The sequence below is a fragment of the Sorex araneus genome, chromosome 2 (assembly GCF_027595985.1).
Source record: "Sorex araneus isolate mSorAra2 chromosome 2, mSorAra2.pri, whole genome shotgun sequence".
Classification (NCBI taxonomy): domain Eukaryota; kingdom Metazoa; phylum Chordata; class Mammalia; order Eulipotyphla; family Soricidae; genus Sorex; species Sorex araneus.
In genome coordinates, this window is record NC_073303.1 from 66,563,229 (window position 1) to 66,584,864 (window position 21,636).

Genomic DNA, 21,636 nt, shown 5'->3' on the forward strand with positions numbered 1-21,636 from the left:
ACGATCCTCTATAGATTGCATAAGAAATAAGAATAAGTGAGAAAAGGCAACTAATATGAGTATCTGTCAGAAATCTAATATTTGTGTCATTGCTTATTAGTGAAGCAATACAATACCTAAGCTCATTGCACAAGAACGATTGAGTCCCTCTTTAAAAGTGGAAGTGATTAATTTGACTTAAAAGAATGTCTTTAAAACATTTCAAGTAAAGTAGACTCAAGCCTTTCATATAGGAAGCTCTTGCTTCAATCTCTAGTTTTGAAAAAAAAAAACTAAAGCAATTATTTATAGTCTTAAAATTAAAGTAATAATTAAGTGATGCATTAATAGAATTCAGGGGAAAATAGTGATGTTGATATCAATAAAGTAAGTAGAGAATATTAGACTAAGAGGTAAATAATATCACCAATACTATACTTTGAAATAATATTAAAACCTCATATAAACTAGAATTCAAGATAAAATAAGAAATTAAAATACTAAATTTATCATCTTACGTTTTTAACAATGTACTCAGATTAGCATATTGCTCATCTTATAAATATGTTCAATTATATTTCTCCTACTGACTGAATGAACAAAACATCTCTGATTTTTTGTATATGTATATTTTTTGTATATATATATGCTGAGGTTTCTTTCCTAAAATTATGAAAGTGACTCGAAGTGTCCAAGAACAGATTACTGAATAAAGAAACTATGGTACGAGATTCTTTACCAGTTCATAAGTATCATGATTGGGTGTTCCCACATTCCTGTGACGTGTGTCTCCCTTAAATCTTGTTACACACTTGCACATTACTCATCTGATGTGAAATAAAATGAAAAGAAAGTGAAAAAATGTAACTGGTACATTTGCACAATGGAATACTACTAGGCTACGAAAAAAGATGAAATTATGCACTTTTGGGCTACATGGTTGTCCCTGGAGAATAACATGCTGAGTGAAGGTAGACAGGAGAAGGGAAGACGCGGTGATCTGTCATCGATGTGAGATTTTAAGATACAGAGTATGGGAATAACAATGTCTCAAGAGCAAAAGAAACCTAGAACTTTGGTAGGAGTTTTAGCAAAAGAGGGGGGGTTGGGGGGATTAAGTTGTGGGGCACTGGGACAACAGGATAGTGTTTGGAGTGTGTGGTACTGCAAACTGTTATGCTAGAAACACATTAATAGAATTACTTGGTTCTAAATTTTCTAATAATTAAAAGTAAAGCGTTAAATTATCAATAGCATCTACGTTATACACCAGGTGTATTTTTTTTGGGGGGAGGGGGCAAAAGAAACTTGTTTGGCTATAATATGTCTTATTTACATTTAATTGTATCATAACTATATTTAATAATGGATCATTACAGGTGTTGCTTTACAAAGCAAATGCTTACAAGGGATTTGGAGTTAGCTAATCTATAATGAGGAAAGCAAATGCCTATTGCTAGTATATAGCTAAAGTTTATCATGCTTTTAACCCCCACCGAGGGTAATTAAAATTGTTACCACATTTTTCAGTAATTGTACTCTAAATTAGTAATTGCATTCCTAGTAATTGTATTCTAAGTTTCTAAGTAACTTAGTAATTGTATTCTAAATTACTGGTATTCTAAATTACCAGTAATTTAGAAAAATAGTAACTTATTATAGTACAATAAAATTCTATAAGATGGAAATATACTAGTAGTATTTAATAATCAAACATTCTGCATTAAGGTGGAATAGAAATTATGATGAGTGTTGAACTAAATAATTGGTTGCCTATAATAAATAGTATTGTAAGTAACAATGACTAAACGAACAAATGTAAGAACTTGCTTACTGTGGCTAGGACACAGCAGTGAAGGTCGGGAAGCTGAAAGGGTGGCATTAGGGGCAGGTGGGTGTGACCCTAGGATAATGGTGGGGTGAAACCTGCACTCTGGTGGAGGGTGGAAGTTCTCCTGCATGAAACCTACCATTAACAGTATTATAAATCACAGCGACTAGAAACAGTTTATTGTTTTTTTAATTGGTATTTTTAATGATTTAGATGACTTTTAAGTCTAGTGTGAGAACCCCCTTGACACTCTATAGAGTGACTAATAATTTTTTTTTTTAACTGAAAGGTCATTGAAAGCCGAAGACTAGTGCAGAGTTTAATCATAAGAATAGCAGAACTCCAGTGATTAATTCCCAGCCTAGACAGATTTACTATGCCAAAGTCAATTGATCCTTTGAGAACAACAAAAAAGGAAAATGGACCTTGAGGCATGAGACAGGCATGCCTAGGTGATGCTGCCGTGTCACAGAAATGTTATTTTTGTAATTTTGTTCTCCTTCCTCAACTTGTGTTTTTGGTTCTTTGTAGATGATTTGAAGTTTCTCTTCCCTTTAAGATGATATATATTATCTCAGGTTATTTCACCCATTATTACACCATTGGTCACCTACTTATTTATAATTTGGAAAAAAATATAACTGCATTAAAATACTGAAAAATAGAAAGGCATCATAGAAATAAGGAGCCACAGTTCCAACAGGGAAGAAAAAATATTTGGGTTGATGGAACTAGCAGACCAAGTGAGGAATAACACAAAATTGAATAAAGAATAGTTTTAAATATAAGGGCACTGTGTTGCACAGAATTCTTTCATGAAAATAAAGTGAAGAAATAATGCTAATACTAGAGAACTAATCATGTTATTGTAAATATTACACACAGGGAGAAGAACCTAACTCCTCACTATGCTCTTATGAAAGAACTCAAAATATATTTAAGAAATAGATAGGTTCTTTGTAAGTGATACACTGAAAAAACTAAGAATCATTATGGTAAATATCATTAATGAACAAGTACTAGTAGTAGGCTATATATCTCAGAATTGGGCTGATCGCAATGAGGGTCAACTGAACCTGAAGTCAGAGTTCAAATAATAATAATTAACTCTGATCTCAGGAAGGTGTAATTACAGTACAAAGAGCAAGGATGAAGTGACTGATGAAACTGAGCATATTGAGAGCTATAGTGGTACATAAAAGAGGTCATTGTAGGGTATCTGTGTGGCCAACTCTGGTTCAATCTATGGCACCCTGTATGTTTCCATGAGCCCTGATAGTAGTCGGAATGAAGAACCAGGAGTAAGCCCTGATCTCTGCTGGGTGTATAAGGAAAGAAGGAAGGGAGGAAATGAGGGAGGGAGAGAGGGAAAGAGGGAGGGAGCCTTTGAAAGGGCACACACAAAACTTCTTTTAAATTTCTCCTATTCTAAGTTCCTGCCCCCTTGGGGAGCTCCTTTTCTTTTCTCTTCTACTTTCCAATAACTCTGAGTCTGAGGATCTTTATTACTCAATAGGTTCATTCTTGAAAATATTGAAGAACCTGAGGATCATGAAAGAACAGAGATCCACCATTGCCAATTTTGCATCATCTGCACAGGAAGGAAGGAAGGAAAAAAGGAAGGAAGGAAGGAAGGAAGGAAGGAAGGAAGGAAGGAAGGAAGGAAGGAAGGAAGGAAGGAAGGAAGGAAGGAAGGAAGGAAGGAAGGAAGGAAGGAAGGGAGAGAGGGAGGGAGGGAGGGAGGGAGGGAGGGAGGGAGGGGAAGGGAGGAAGGGAAGGATCCCTACAATCATATGCTTGATATCTGCTTCATATTCTGAGAATATAAATATCCAAATACTATGCCATGTCCGGAGATGCAAGTCAATTAGAGAAGAGATTGAAATCTCACCCATTCACTCATAAACCAAGAACATTTTCTAGGGAAAACATGCAGTCTTCACCCTATCTTTATGAAATGATGTTGAATGGATTCCACCAGGACAAAATCCAGGCCATATGCACGGAAGTATAGTTCAGTATACTTGGAACTATACTGAAGTATTGTATATCATGGAAGTATTTTGAGTATAGCCTGGTGACACATTGTCTAAGTACCTTCTTTGGAACAATGGGGATATTTGTGGAGAACAATTCTAAGAAAGTTGATAATTCTGTGATGCTATAAAACTCATATAAAACCATAAATTAATAAAGATGCAAAGGAAAGAGGCACTCAGAAGAATATCCCAGGGTTCCATCTAAATTGGAGGATAGAAAGGTTATACACATTTATTTGACTACACCTATTTTGGCACAATTAGATCATAAAACGGGCAGTTCTGAAAGTATTTCCCAGGTCACACTCAGATCTATTAACACAGAAATAATCCACCAGAATAAGGGAATTCCAGCTCCTGAAGATCTAATGGGTCCTACAATTATCACTACATTTATATTGCTGAGAATACATCTAATCTTCAATGTTATAATTGATTTTGGAATTTTCAATACCACAGATTTCTTGTCCCTGGAGTTAAAATAATAACATCTGTAAAATGCCAACATTAAGCTTCTGAACTGCTTTTCTCTTCCTCTCCTGACTTGGCCAATTTATTATATCTGAATGCAAATGAAATACTAATGTGTCTTTAAGCACCTAAAAGATGCAGAGGTCAAGGAGCTCATCATCCTTCATTCAATTCCTGAGTTTGGTTCTTATAAAAATGATATAATACCAGGAGGATAATTTTAACTCTTAAAATGCAACTAAGACAATAATCTCCAGTAGTATCTCCTCAGCCAGCCAGTTATAGTGTCCACTCTACGTGATACGACTAAAGCTAATTTGCTTATGTGTCCCTTACATTTCTTTACCCAATTTGTCTATGAATGGATAAGTTCAATATTTACATTGTATGAAGTGTAGAAAAACCAAGCTTTTACACCTTGTTGGGAAGAGTTCTGGGTTGTACTAGTATGGATACAGTCTGGTCCTACAGGAATATTGAGAGATATTCATGTTACTCTGAGTAGAAATTAGAGACCATAAATCCAGTTACAGAGCTGTGTGATCAAGTTTTTCTCAATAAAGTTCTTAAATTTTCCCAAGAAAAAAACGTTTATACTACCTACATTATTGAAAGAACTATTCTTAGGTTGTATACGATCAAAGAAAATGTGAGGATATGAGATCTTTAATATATTATATTTAATATGCTACATAGCCTAGATTATCCTTATTAAGGGAAAAAGGACATACTTTTAGCTGATGGCAAGTGTTCTGACAACTTTCCTGTCAGATTTCTCCAGGGAGCACCTCAGCTAAAGATAATTGCTCAACCTAAAGCCATACTCTGTATAGGGACAGCTAGCATAATAAAAGAAAAAGATAGATGAGGTGTATAAAGTAGTTCCTTCCTTCACGGGAAGACTGAGGATGAAATCCTGAGGATGAACCTCAGTTTTCCATCTCCCAGCTGGAAATGGTCTCCACTCCTTTGGGGACTGCAGGACAGCCCACTATTTGCATATGCCTGATGTTTTCCCTTGTATTTTATAGGTGCTTATTATGCAATCACTCCATGCTAATTACCTGCTGCTAATTTCCATGTTACTGTGACTCACCAAAGATAACCAGTGACACTGTTACAATACTCAATTTATTCTCTAATATATTCTGTGACTCAGTCTGCTCAAGTGCTTCACCTCACTGTCTTTCCTCCTCTTGGTCAGGAAATATAATGGAAATATTCAGCCTCAGCATTTCCAATGTGCCTTGGCATGACATTTACCAGCTTTAGGCTTTTCCAATGTCCTTGGCATTCCCATTGAATTGACCTCATTGAAGATAGAACACTCAGAGGCCAGAGAAAACTGCCAGGGTTAAAGAGTCTGTCTTTCAGGTCACAGACCCTACAAACCCTGGAAGCACTGAATACTTAAGTCCTTGTATTGAATTACCAGACTGCATGACAGGAATTCCCAGTAGGGTCCCATACCTCCTCAGTCCTACCTAGAAATCCCCCTCTTTCAAAATGCCTACATCTTTATTGCATCAACTCTTCAATTTTGTTTCCAAGAAAAAAAGTTGTAAGTTCAAGAATGCAAATATCTAAGTTCCTTTTTTCCTACTACTATAAATGCATAAAATGTATTTATGTGTATCTTTTATGGTGCACGTTAGAATATTATGCATTTAGAAAATAAATTCATGTCCCTGTTTGGCATTATTACTATGTTAATATAATTCTCTCATTTTAGTTGCTATTTGAAATCTCAGTTTTTTTCCCTCCTGAAACAAATTCATATATTCATTGTGAAATTTAGAAATATCACAAGCATATCTTAATTTTTTGTCCTAAAATTCATCCATAATTAATTTCATAAATGTGCCACCCCTTAGTCAGTGCAATAATTTATCTAAAAATTAGGTGAATCCATTTTCTGCGAAGATATTTATCTAGCTCAACCATCTTCCTAAATTGTCTCTAAATTATCTTAAATCCCAAAGTTATTTGCTTAACATGAGCTTTCATTCCTTCCATGGATAAAAAATCTTTTAACTATTATTCCTTTTGTTCTCAAATTCAGACTTTTATTACTTCTTCCTCTGCAAACAGAAAGAAAATTTCAGTGTGCAAGTTGACTCTTATTATTCTACTGCTTAACATCCACATCAACCCTAATTTCCTATCTTGCTAAATCATTTGTTTTTCCCTGAAAATAGAATGCATTCTCATTGTGCATCATTTTAGATGTGTTTGGCGGCGAGAAATCAAATGACAGCCAAATGTAGTTTAAAAGCTAGACATTTAATTATCTCTCATAATGAAAATTTGGAGATGGACATTTCCAAGGTTAGTGAGTAGCTCACAAATATCAACAACACAGGTGCTTTTTTAGCTTCCCTTTCTATTATTTTCAGTGTTGTGGCCTTTACTTCTAGCTTTATTCTCCTATGCAAATATTAGTTACCATGTTTTCTGAAACACTTTGAATGGAAAGTATGGGAGTAGGAATACATATTTCCCCTAATTTTATCAGGAAATGTAATCTTATATGCATATATATGTAATATATACGCACATACACATAGCACAGTGGTAGGGCGTTCGCCTTTCACGTGGCCGACCCGTGTTCGATTCTTCTGCCCTTCTTGGAGAGCCTGGCAAGCTACCCATGGTGTATTGGATATGCCAAAAACAGTAACAATAAGTCTCTCAATGAGAGACATTACTAGTGCCCGCTGGAACAAATCAATGAGCAATGGGATGACAGTGACCACACATACACATATATACATACTCATATATGTGTAGATTTCCTCATCTCATTTCTATAATAAAATAAACTATAAAGAGTTTGGAGATCAAGATTATTATTATTTTTATTTTTTGTATTTGATTTTTTATATATTTTTATATTTATTATTTTTATTAACTATCAGCTTATAAACTTTTAATATAAACTTTAGATGAAAATGTATTTAATATTTACAATTTATTTTAAGTTTATTTATTTGTTTGTTGTTATCCTGGATTATGAAAAGGTCATTTACCTTAATATTATTGATGCATGATTTAACTCCACTGTTAAGGGTAAAAAAAGAAGTTACACTTTTTTGATTCTCTGGGATATATTCCCAGCAGTGGTATTGCTGGGTCAAATGGGAATTCAATATCTAATTTTTTGAGAGTCGTCCAAATTGTTTTCCAGAAGGGCTGAACCAGTCGGCATTCCCACCAGCAGTGAAGAAGGGTCCCTTTCTCCCCACATCCTCTCCAACAGCGGTTGCTTTTGTTCTTTTGGATGTGTGCTAGTCTCTGTGGTGTGAGGTGGTATCTCATGGTTGTTTTGATCTGCATCTCTCTGATGATTAGTGATGTAGAGCACTTTTTCATGTGCCTTTTGGCCATTCGTATTTCTTCCTTGGTAAAGTTTCTGTTCATTTCTTTGCCCCATTTTTTGATGGGGTTGGATGTTTTCTTCTTGTAGAGCTCAACCAGTGCTTTATATACCATTGATATCAACCCCTTATCTGATGGGTATTGTGTAAATATCCTTTCCCATTCTGTGGATAGTCTTTGGATTCTGGTCACTGTATCTCTTGCGGTGCAGAAACTTTTTAGTTTAATGTAGTCCCATTTGTTGATCTCTGTTTTTACTAGATTGCTTAGTTCCGTGTCACCTTTGAAGATACCCTTATCTTCAATATCGTGGAGGGTTTCGCCGACCTTGTCTTCAATGTACCTTATGGTTTGTGGTCTAATGTTGAGGTCTTTAATCCATTTTGATCTGACTTTTGTGCATGGTGTCAGGTCAAGGTCTAAACCCATTTTTTTGCATGTGGTTGTCCAGTTGTGCCAGCACCATTTGTTAAAGAGGCTTTCCTTGCTCCACTTCACTTCTCTTGCTCCCTTATCAAAGATGTTTACAATAGCCAGAATCTGGAAAAAACCCGAATGCCCCAGAATGGATGACTGGTTGAGGAAACTTTGGTACATCTATACAATGGAATACTATGCAGCTGTTAGAAAAAAGGAGGTCAAGAATTTTGTAGTTAAGTGGATGGGCATGAAAAGTTTCATGCTGAGTGAAATGAGTCAGAAAGAGAGAGACAGACATAGAAAGATTGCACTCATCTATGGTATATAGAATAACAGAGTGGGAGACTAACACCCAAGAACTGTAGAAATAAGTACCAGGAGGTTGACTCCATGGCTTCGAGGCTGGCCTCACGTTCCGGGGAAAGGTCAACTCAGAGAAGCGATCACCAACTACATTGCAGTCGAAGGCCATGTGGGGGAAGGGAGTTGCGGGCTGAATGAGGGCTAGAGACTGAGCACAGCGGCCACTCAACACCTTTGTTGCAAACCACAACAGCTAATTAGAGAGAGAAAGCAGAAGGGAATGCCTTGCCACAGTGGCAGGGTGGGGTGGGGGGGAGATGGGATTGGGGAGGGTGGGAGGGACACTGGGTTTACGGGTGGTGGAGAATGGGCACTGGTGAAGGGATGGGTTCCCAAACTTTGTATGAGGGAAGTGTGAGCACAGAAGTGTATAAATCTGTAACTGTACCCTCACGGTGATTCTCTAATTAAAAATAAATAAATTAAAAAAAAAAAAAAAAAAAAAAAGAAGTTACAGCTGGAGAGATAGTGCAGAGGGTAAAGTGCTTGCCACGAATGTGGATGACTGTGATTTGATTCCTGTCATCTTTTGTCCCTTCTGAGTCCCGTCAGTTGTGATCCATGAATACAGAGCCAGGGGTGAGTCCTGAGCATCAGGAGTGGCCCAAAAACCTTAAACAAAAGCATAAATAAAATAATGTTATCAAACTAACAGGATGTGAAAGAAAATCTAGATATAATAAAAAATAAATCTACTTGGTAATAGAAAATATTTGGACATCATACATCTCACAAAGTGCTAATATTCAAAATATTAACGCTCTCATAAAACTTAACAACAGAGGGTTCATAGCTAGAATACAGTGGTTAGGGCATTTGCCTTGTATGCAGCTGACCCAGGTTTGATCCCCAGGCCTACTACGGTAACCTGAGTCTGCCAGGAGTGATACTTGAACACAGAGCTCGGAGTAAGTCCTGAGTGTTGAGTATGGCCCCAAAACAAAGAAACAGAAAAAAGAAAATTCAATAGAATGAACAACCCCATCCCACAACACGTGGAGAAAAGAGATGAGCAAACAGTTCTTCAGAAAAGCCAAAGAGGTAGCAAAGAATATGCAAAAGCATATAAATACGTGTTATTCATTTCAGGTTATGAGGGGGGTGGAGTTGTATAAGGTTTTCAGAATTTTGGAGATAAAAATATTAAGAGCACATATGTATATATATGTATATATGTATACATATGTACATAATATAACTACAACATTCCCTAGGAAGATCAAAGTATATATAGGGGCTGAAAATATAGCACAGCAAATGGGGTGCTTGCCTTCTACTTGGCTCACCCAGGTTCAATCCCCAACATCCCATAAATCCCCAGAGCACAGCCAGGAGTAAGTAATTCCTGAGTTCATAGCCAAGGAATAAGCCCTGAGTATCACCAGATGTGACCCAAAAGCCTAAAACACTGATTAATTAATTAATTTTGAAAAGTAAAGAACAAAGAAACAGGAGTTCCTTAGAGAGAATGAATAGAGAGGGAAGAAGAACATTAAAGAACTAATTATCATGTTCTTGTGCTGGATTGCCAGTCAAAAAATATTTTGGTATTCTAAACCATTTATTGTGTGGGAAAATAACGGCTTTAAAAGAAGTCCTTCTCATTTGAAACTTTTGCTGAACAACAACAGAAAATAGTTTTAACTAAAAAAAATAGATATGTTTTGATTTTATTTACTAGAGTATTATACTTTTTCAAATATTTTATAATTCAGTATAATTAAAGTTTTTGCCGTGAAACTTCTTAAAATTAATAGGTCACTTGATTTTTTTATTAAAAGATATTGGGGGAGTGTGGAGTGGGCCAACTCAGCAGTGCTCAGGACATGTTTCTGACTATGCAGGCAGAAATTACTCCTGGCAGTGCTTGAGGTATCATAGGGGATGCTGGGGATCGAATTGAGTTGGTCCATATGCAAGGCAAGTGCCCGACCTTCTGTACTATCACTCTGGCCCCAAATCGGTTGTTTCAATATGTGGAATTAGGAATTATATATTGAAAGAATAGGATTGCGAAAAATATTTGAGTTTTGAGTTAGATTAGTGGAAGTAATTAGAAAATACAAATGTCTAACTTATAAATAGATCTCCCAGATCAATATACAGTCATTAATTATTCGGAGAGCCTTCCAAATCCTAGTAAGTAACCAGAAAATAATTAGGTTGACAGAATCTTTCTAAATGAGCCAAGCAAATTCTAGGTAATTAGCGTTTGGGAAGTAAAGAAATGTAGATGTTGATTGAAAAGGTTAGATGCTAAGAAATCTTTCTACTACAAGTATCATCAAAGAATAGAGTTTTTCTAAAAGAAAAAAAAGTTTCTAAAGATCCTGTTTCTTATCTGCTTCAGATTAGTAAATAATATTGACACACCAGGCTTTTATAACTAACTGCTAAAAATGATTAAAAGAAGAGACATCACAATAAATTATTTCAGACTATCTTACAAAGTTATAATGATTTTAAAGTATGCTATTAGCATATCAACAACCACATGGGTCAATGGAGCAGAACAGAGAATTCAGAAATGAACCTATAATGTTTGGCTAAATTACCTTCTTCTTGTTTATGGCTACTCTTGTTGACATAGGTTATAATTTATTGGTGTTCTAACTTTTAATCATTTTTAGTTAGTTTTGTTTATCATGTAAGCTAGTTGTCTGACTTGTGTTTTTTTTACGACTCTTCAATTTTTCTTATATAATTTACACAACTTATTTTCAAAACCTGTCCTTTCTCTTCTGAAAATCACTGACATCGTTGTCAGAGAAGGATTCTCCGAAGAGGACAAAGGAAAGCCAGCAAAGATACATGTTCAAGGGGGGAAGGGTCACAGGATTGAGAAAACAAGCCTAATGTCTTCTACTTTTGGAATACTAGTCTTAGATCAAGAACTAACTGCAAAATTTAGTTCCTTGTCTCCAGCGTCCATCATTTTTTTCGTTTAATAAAAGTCTTTTTGGACAGGAGAGACAGCATGGTGGGTGGAGCATTTGCTTTGCATGCAGCCAACCCAGGTTCAATTCCTCCATCCCTCTCGGAGAGCCCGTCAAGCTACTGAGAGTTTCCTGCCCGCATGCAGAGCCTGAAAAGCTCCCTGCGGCGTATTCAATATGCAAAAACAGTAATGACAAGCCTCACAATGGAGACCTTATTAGTGCATGCTCCAGCAAATCAATGAACAATGGGATGACAGTGACAGTGAAAACTCTTCTTAGGAACCATTATTTTCAACACTGTTCATGATATGGTTTCTTTCATGCAATATCCCAACCTCAGGCTCTCCTTATCCACCTGACAAATTGTCAGGTCCTCTAATCTTGGCCTATTTGTTATTTCTGCATTATATTCTTTATGTAGCACATATGAAAGATCCCATTCTGTTATTATCTTTCATGAAAATTTCCAAGTACTATAAAATACAAATATATCAAGAACACTAATGATGTTATCAATTAAATTTCCTTCTTCACATCTGCTAACCCTACCTTTAATTCCTGCTTAAACATTTCCTGCAGCTATGAATACAGTGTTTCCAAAAAGCTAATACAAACAGCTACATAATATCATTTGCCAGAAACTTTCACAAATATAATTTCAATCATCACTTCTCATTTGTTTCCAGTCAAATTTACATGTGATATCAAGATAATTATAATATAATTCTATTAGTAATCACCCTTCCATATTAGAATGTAAAACCCAATTTGAATTACAATATTTTTTCAATAAGGTGACAGATACTGTATTTTCATACTGAACAAATACTGTTGAGGCTTCAAGAACAAAGCTCAATTGATTATGTGAAATATATGCATGTATGAATGACAATTTCCTGGCTTCTAACTGATTTCAAAAATGGATTAGGAGAGATGATCATTTCTCCAATTACTCATTGTGATATAAAACAAGGTATCTAGTTTGCATTCATGATGCACACAGAAACACAGCTGGGATTTCTTGAACTTGATAAAGAAACTCTGTGTTTGGGCCAGATTGATTTAGGAGTTAAGGCACTTATATGCAGCCAAGCCCAGAGAATCCTGAGTATGGCACATTGTAGGTCCTCTGGTTACCAACAACCACATAAAATATTAGTTTTATTATTGGATTGTTACTGAATTTAGGGCTGGAGCGATAGCACAGCAGGTAGGGTGTTTGCCTTGCTTGTGATCGACCCAGGTTCGATTCCTCCATCCCTCTTGGAGAGCCCAGCAAGCTACCAAGAGTATCTTGCCCACTCACTCAGCAGAGCCTGGCAAGCTACCTGTGGTGTATTCAACATGCCAAAAACAGTAACAGCAAGTCTCACAATGGAGATATTACTGGTGCCTGCTCGAGCAAATGGATGAACAATGGGACGATAGTGCAGTGCAGTGCTACTGAATTTAATTAAATTTAATATCCCATTGCAAACTATTTATTTATTTTTATCCATTTATCTGCTTATTTGAGGTAGTAAAGTAGATCTGACACTAATCCCCAACGTGTGGAAGGGATTCCCACTCATTTAAAAGGCAATTATCTTTGCAATAAGTTAAGATTCAACTCAATTCAGTTCAATTCTGATACTATATACTCAGACAAAACATCTGATTAAGCAATTAAAGCTTCCAAAGGACAAGATCCTGCTCAAGAGATCTGAGACAAGGTCAATGTGTAATTTGTCATTAAAGCTAATGACTACTGATTGGGGGTTCAAATGACCCCTTCCTTGGGCATCAGAAGTCAGAGGCAAGCATGGGTAAACTGTATTTCTTCGATATTGTCTATAATTCATATGTTCTTATATCCCCTCCTTGGCTTAACTTACTTTTTGTTTGTTTGTTTGTTTGTTTGTTTTTAGAGTCAATGCAGAGGTGTTTTGAGAAACCATTTATCTTGGTGTTTAATTTGATACTGGGGTCTGATGATTCAGTCCCAAGGTCTGGCAGTGCTGAGGTCTCACCAGTGCCGCATTGGGCAGAGCTGGGTAGGAGAATGTGGTGCCAGTGATTAATTAGAGAATTTTGTGCTACAGCTGAGGCTTTCTCCCTGACCATTCCCTCGGTTCTTTTAATTTGCTAGCATAACTCACAGAACTCTAAGAAGCATTTACTTACTAGATCACTGGGGTAGAAGGATGTGACAAAGTACTTATTTAAATGCTCAGAAGGAAGACGTGTAGGGTAAGGTATAGGAAAAGGATACAGAGCTTCTCCAGCATGACACTCACCCCAAATTTTCATATTTGTCAACTTAGAAAATCCCTGAATTTCATCCTTTGTGTTTTATATGGTGACTTAATATATAAAAGTGAATAATTAGCTTATTGGCTATTAGCAGTTTAACCTAATACCAAGACCATTTCCTAATCTGGAAAATGTAAGTAGAGATTCGAAATCTCTTACCATGTTTGGAACTCTAGACAGTCAACTCCCAATGAAATTTCAGTCCTCAAAATTCACCTGATTCACATGGTAATTTTTGTTTGAGGGGGTCATCTTAGCATTTAGAAAATGTCTAGAGTTTTAAAGATTTATCTCAAAAATAGTGAATGTGGCAAGAAAAAATAAAAACTTGTTTGAGTATGAAAGCTAAAATAAATTTTCTATTCTGATGGGAAGTCATACACCACAATGAGAATATATAGAAAGAGAACATATAAATACATGTGTAGATATAGATGCAGATTGAGCAGAAATATTTTTACCATGTTCTAAATGCTCGTACAGGAACCACATGTCCATTGTAAAGATTAAACAAGAATCACTTTTGATATACCAAAATATAATACTGATGTGAATTGGATAATATTTTCACAGCTCAGCACAAATGTGTGCATGTTTGCTGTGCCTTATTATTTATTTTTAAAAGCACATTGGTGAGTTTGGTACAGACAACTGTATGATTAAATCATAAACTGTACTGCTGAAAATCATGCTTATTCAACAATAAAAATATACAACTTTAATAAGAGAAAAAGAAAAAAATACATTTAGTTTAATCAAGGCTCTTAAGTACCATATAATGATTGCTTAAATTTTATATCATGTCATCCTTATAGTTATTGAGCTGCTGATTACTTTATACTCATCACTATATTAAGAACTCTGAAAGTAATTTTTTTATGTTATTAGTTTATCAACTCCTTCACTCAACATAAGTAATTAGTCTAGAACTGAATATTCAATGTGATCAATATTTCTGAGGGACTTCCTATATAGATGGAAATTCTGAATTCCTGATTTTTACAACAAATTTTGTCAAGGAGAAAGGAAAAGGAAAGACATTTTAGAACTAATTTTATGAGTGAAAGGAGACTTCAATATACAAAACAATAATGATAACTTATAAACTACTTATTGTGTACATATTCCTTCTGAGAGATTCTTTTAAACACTGGGTGGGGAAATATTTCAATCCTAACTGAATAGCAAATTTCCAGGATGTTGCTGACACAATGATTGCTAGGACTTCGGGACAATTATTAGCTTGAATGATAACACACAAGATGCAAAGTGCATTTTCTCTTGTTTTGCATATTAATGTTCATTTGAAGATAGGAAACAAAACACCCCATGGTTTGCTACAACTCAAGGAGATCTAGTCTCACTCTTAAATGAAAGCTTGCATGGAATAAAAACTTTCTCTAAAGCTTCAGGTTTTCATTCAGTTACCCATTTTACATGTCTCTTAAAATTCGATTTCTTGCTAAAGCATGCATATGGAATACAGAATTTAAGGACCTTAAATATTAAGAACTGTACGCCCTCTTAGTTTCTTAGTACAGTCTTAAATGATGTTCAATTTGCATCAATTGTAAATTACGAACAATTGGCCTGTGGCATTCCTGGAGTCACTTTTAACTCCTAATCTGAAAATAATATTTTAAATCAATTTAAAATAATCATAGTGGTGATAATGCAGGTTAGCTCATATTATAAGATATTTTATTTTATTTTATTTTATTTTTCCACCATCTTTTATTGAACATGGTGATCTACAATGTTATTTAGAGTTGGGTTTTAGACATACAATATTGCAGCATTATTTCTACCACCAGTGTCAAATCCCCTTCACCAATGTTCCCATGTTCCCTCCCATTTCCTCCCTAGCCCCTCCGACCCGCCCTCTTGACAGGAACCTTTCTAAGTTTGGTTGTTTAAAGCTTGGGTGTCTTTATTTCAGTGCTGTTGACTCTGCGGTTTGAGTCAACTCTATCATTCCTTCACTGTCCTCCAATTGTTCGTTGATTTGCTTGGATGACAGTGAAGAAATGACAGACCACCACCTTAGTACCCGTCTCCAGTGACCTGGCCCCCCATTGCTTCTCATATGTTTCTTCTCCTTCTCCTCTCTACTCTTTCATTTTTGTCCATATACTCTGGGGCCAAGGTTGATCAGAGATCCCCCTACCCTTCAGAACCTTGCATTCCCTCATCCAGTTATTCTACATGATACATATAAGTAATATTATTCTATGTTTATCCTTCTCTGGCTTCATTTTACGTGATGTCTTCCAGTTCCATTCATGTTGCCGCGAAATTGCGTGATTTCATCATCCTATAAGGTACTTTTAAGATCCTTTTTTGATATTTTATAATTTTATTTAGAAAAATTATGAGGGAAGAGAGAGAAAAAAGATAGAGAGAGGAGATGGGAGAGAGAGAGAGAGGGGTGGGAAAGAAAGACAGGAACTCAAGGAGAACACAGGCTTCTCCAGAGGAAAGGATGCTGAGAGTACACATCTACACAAATTGGGTTGAGATCTGAGCAATTTTCCAGATTAAAAAGTGATCAAAAATACTCTCATATTAGGGTCGAAGCGATAGTACAGTGGGTAGGGCATTTGCCTTGCATACAGCCAGCCCGGGTCCGATTCCTCTGTCCCTCTCGGAGAGCTGGGCAAACTACAGAGAGTATCCTGCCCACACAGCAGAGCCAAGATACCTGTGGTGTATTGAATATGCCAAAAACAGTAACAAGTCTCACAATGGAGACGTTACTGGTGACCGCTGGAGCAAATCGATGAACAATGGGACAACAGTGCTACAGTGCTATTTAGTTTTATTTTATTTTTCACTCATTTTCATTGATGTTTATAATAGTATTGTATTACTGTTTTGTGATTATATTGGCTCTGTATCACCTCCCAAATCACCACGTTTATATTCCTCCACCATTATCCCAAATTGTCTTTTACACAGTCTCCACCCAAGTTTAGAAGTTCCACGTCTCAGTTCTTTTAGTAACAGAGAGGGTTCATTTCCGTGGGGCTTGCTATTGCCTTACTTTATTACTTTATACTTCATGTCTGGCCACAACCCTCCATGTTTGTCTTTTTCCCTTCTGACTTACTTTAATTAGCATGGGTGCATTGCAGATTTTTGTTTCATTTATCACTCCAGTCGCACTTCTCTCTTTCTCTCTCTCTCTCTCTCTCTCTCTCTCTCTCTCTATATATATATATATATATATATATATATATAGTGTCTGGCATGATGTGGTTGGAACTGGGGAAAAACCTTTATATATATATATTATTATTGGTTGGCCTGGGTTCTCATGAACTGATTCCCAAAAAGAGACAGGGATGTTATAGGAAATCTGCTGTCACAATACTCCTAGACCCGCTGGAACCCTGGAAACAAACCAGCCGCTGCTGACATCTGGAAGGAGTCATCTAGTGTTTCCATCTGCTGGGGCTTGACCATACTGAGGTTTCCTTCCACCAGTTTGGCCCCAGTTAGTCACTAATGGTTAATAGTGGCTACCCAAGCACCCTGAACATCCCAAGAGCACGTATGCCAGCCAAGGTACCCGTGTATGGCCACTCCTAGCTTATCTTTAAGTGGGATGACTTGGGAATTTTTATTACTATCAAGTATCAAATGGCTGTGTGAGGCATTCAATTTAACTGTTCTCATGTTTTTCCTTACTAATGAAAGTTCCTTACACTCAGCCTATGAATTATAATCATGCTTTTTATGACTCGTGTCATCTAATTTCACAAAACTCCCCATACAAATTTTCCCTTTGGGTGATTATGTTATCATGCATGCAGACATGTTCACAAAAGTTCATGAGGTATTTGTTATTAGTGCTTGGTTATGCTTTGTAGTAACCATGTCATGAATTCATTCTCCACGAGGCTTGAAAAGTCCACTTTTCTAAAGAAGGAGATCAAATAGCAAAGCTGTTTGATACTTCCCAGCTACCACTTCGAAGTAAGTAGTCTGGTGGAAGTGGGGGAATCAGAAATTATATGTTTTAAAACATCTTAAAAACCACAATGTGAATTGAAAAGAGGTCCTGCCAATAGCCCGGATTCTATTCCCATCTCCAAGACTGGACCCCCTGTTACAAGAGGAATCCCCCGGACAAAGTTCAGGTAAGATTCTGAATGACACCATTCCAAACTAAAAAGGACAGATCCCTTAGGAAAGGACATGCTTCTGCAAGAACAAAAGGCACTTAAAAGACTGAAGGGTGAGCATATTAATTGAAGTTCCCTCTTCCTTGCAACGCCCTAGTAACTTCACAGAAATAATCAAGTTCAAGCTGGGGGAGATCAGAAATGCCCATTAAACCCTCTGCAAAAGCAAGCATGTGGGTTCCATTCACTTTGGGGTTTGCCCACATTCCAGTCTGCGGTGAGATTCCTTTTACACTGAAGCTTTCAGGGATTCACCCTCTCCCTCCCTTCCTCCCTCCCCCTCTCTTCTCTCTCCTCTTTCTCTCCTGTCTCTTCTGTTTCTCTTTTTCCCTCTCCCTCTCTTTCTCCCTCTCTCCCTCTCTCCTGTCTCCTCTCTCCCTCTCTTTCTCCCCTTCTCTCTCTCTCCCTTTCTTTCCCTCTCTCCCCCTCTCTCCCTCTCTCTCTCCTCTCTCTTCTCTCCTCTCTCCCTCCCTTATCCTCCCTCCCTCTCTCTTCCCTCCCCACCCTCCTGCTCTTGATGAGTAGCTTTGCTGGCCTGCAGCCTTCTGCTGCCTGATGCTGGGGCACTTCCCTGGCCAGGCTGTAGTGAACCAAGCAGGGGCAATAGCAACTCTTGTCGGTTTCACCCTTGGGACTACAAATTCTTCTGCCCATTATTGGAGTGAGTGGCAGAGCCAGGTCTGAAGCTCAACCACTATCCCCAACAGCCACAATTTTGTTCGTAAATGTGTGCTTGTTATCTTTTAAAATAAATGATAAGATTTAGCCATTTACCCACTGTACTGTCTCTTGTGTCCTGTAGAAGTGATCTTTGACTTTACACCAGAGATGAAAATGAATTTGCAGATCTTTGAGCAAAAGGGCTGTATATTTGATTTATGTATTTGAAAAACATAAAGAGCAGCGCTATTAGAATACTGGGTGCTATGTAGTAGGGAATGAGTAGTGGAAAGGCAAGCAAATAATTTAGGAGGCTACTGGGGTGTAGGTAAGGCCAGGATGGTGAAGAAGGCAGTGGTCAAAGATTAGAACATTTAATCGTTTTTAAATTTTACAAATTGGATGTGGGCTATAAAGAAATAAGGCAATCAAAATAGACCCAAGACCTTTAGTGTAAAATAACTTAAAGAAGGCAGTTGCGGTTTACAGAGACATGTAGACTGATCTGCTGAATGTTGAATGTTGGACCACGTGTTTGCTGTGTTTGCCAATGGCTATGTTAATACGCACAAAAGCAGAATACAGAATATCTGTCAAACATACTCAGGCGGAGTTCAGAAACTTAGTCCAGCCTGATGGCATTTGTTTAAAATTGTCTACCCCCAGAAAATTCAAGGTTCATGGCACTAAGATGGGATCTTCAAGGAAGTGGCTACCGATAAAGAAAAGAAGTGAAAAAGGAGATTTCAATGATTCAGTATAGTGGAATGGAAAGGATGAAAGGAGGCTGATGAGAACTTTTTGTGTGGTAGGAGAATCTGATTTATAATTCAAGTGGGAAAACTTATATTTTATGAGTAGTTAATGACATTGAACTTTTTATTGTTTTTTGTTGTTTTAGTTTTGAGGCCCCCCAGCTGTGTTCAGGACTTACTCCTGGCTCTACACACAGCAATTATTTCTGATGGGGCTTGGGAACCTTAGGTGGTGCCGGGGATAGAACCCTAGTCAGCCACATGCTAGGCAAACACTCTACCAGAAGTATGATTGATCTGGCCCCTAATATTTTATCTTAAGGATTAAGAAAGAAGCAGCCTGCTTGGACCAATGTGAAGAGAGGATATTTTAAAATTCTCTTGTAATATGAAACATTCTAATTTTGAAAAACTGAAAGGCACATTAGCCATTAGATCGAACTCACACATATAATGAATAACTGCAGTCATTTCGTTTTGGGAACACTGAGAAGTTTATGTTGTGATTAATAAATGAATGTAGTAAATCATGAATTGCAATGTTTCATCTCAGTGCAGCAAAAATTCAGAAAATATTAAATTCAGAAGCAGAGTAGTAAAATTTGAAAGAGAACTGGACACTTTATAAGGGTACTTCCTATAATGTCATTAACCTCCTCACAACCTGTTTTGAGTAATTATTGTGTAGAATTTTTATATTTCTTCCAAGGGTAAGGAAAAACAAGTACATCCTTAAACCTTTTATAGTGCAGTCAAAATAATAATTTTATTTCCATCTAAGAAAATCATAGACACATTAAGCATTTTAAACTGCAGTTCAAGAGCAAAAATAAATTAAAATATTACCCTGTAACAAATTGAGATGGATATTAGAGCATATGTCAAATCTTCTTAATATATTCATCTGTCCCTGTGATAAATATAAATATATATGTTGTCTTCCAATCATTGATTTTCTTTTCTTAGCATAGATACCTAGGAATCAAAATACTAGATCAAAATGTGCAAATCCATTGTTAATATTTTGAGATTTTTTTTACTGTTTTCCAGTGACTGGTTCAATTTAAATATTACCCAGTAACAAATTGATGCAGATATTAGAAATTAGAGGTAGTATTTCACTGTCATTTTGATTGTCTGTTTCTATGATGTTGAATGATAGTGATTATTTTATTTTCTATATGCCCACTAGCTATCTATATGTCTTCCCTGGTTAAGTGTATGTTAATCTTATTTTGAGATGAGATTTTTTTTGTTTTGTTTTGTTTTGTTTTGGGGTCATACCTGGCGATGCACAGGAGTTATCCTGGCTCATGCACTCAGGAATCACTCCTGGCCGTACTCAGGAGAGCATATGGGATGCAGGAATCAAACTCAGGTCTGTTGAATGCAAGGCAAATGTTCTACCTGCTGTGCTATCACTTCAGCCCCGAGATTGTTTATGGTTGAGTTTTCTTTGTAACATATGAATCTTGGATATTAGTCCATTAGCAGGTATAATTTGATGAATGTTTTCTTTCACTTCGTATAAAGCTTTTTGTTTTAATGATTGTTCCTTGTATAGTAGTACACGACAACAAATCAGAGCCATGAGACTTAAAGCCCCATGGACAGATTCCTTCAGAAATCACGAATCTGGCTTAATATATAGAATTAATAATCAATAAACTAATTTAAAGTTCAAAGCAGATATAAATATTAAAGCATTCAATATTTTATCTTAGCACTAGGGCTTTATATGTTCTGAGTTCATTGGTTGTAAAGCAAAAATTCGTACATAATTAAAATTTCCTTTATAGATTATAATGTTTTCTATTCTTACTATGTTAAAATTATCTCCTGTTTTGATGTGGCCATCTCAAAGACTGGCACATTTCAAAAAAAAAAAAAAAGAATAACTAGTGCTGCTGCTGTGAACGTGGGAGGAACAGACTCATCCACCATCTTTTTTGGAAAACAATATGGGCATTCCTTAAAAAACCAAAGTTTGAGCCCCCCAAAATCCCAGCAATACTACCTCAGGGAATATACCCTGGAGGCCCCAAAACACAGCAGAAATGCTATCTGCACTTCTATGTTCATTGCAGTACTATCACAATGGTGAGAATCTGGAAACAACTCAAGTGCCAGAGAACAGATAACTGGATAAAGAAGCTATGGTATATCAACACAAGGGAATACTACACAGTCATTAGAAAAAATAGAATCATAAAATGTACTTATGAATGGATGGACATGGAGAGTTTCATGTGGAGTGAAATGCCTCAAAAGAAGAGTAACAGATATAGAATGATTGCACTCATCTGTGGGATATAAAAAAAA

The 21,636-nt window shown here is 36.5% G+C and overlaps 1 non-coding gene across 1 annotated transcript; it reads left to right on the plus strand.

Moving 5' to 3' along the window:
- Window positions 1-709: 709 nt before the first annotated feature.
- On the plus strand, window positions 710-812 carry LOC129402611 (small nucleolar RNA U13). Its single transcript, XR_008628726.1, has one exon. It is a non-coding gene; the product is annotated as a small nucleolar RNA U13 (small nucleolar RNA).
- The last annotated feature ends 20,824 nt before the right edge of the window (window positions 813-21,636 follow it).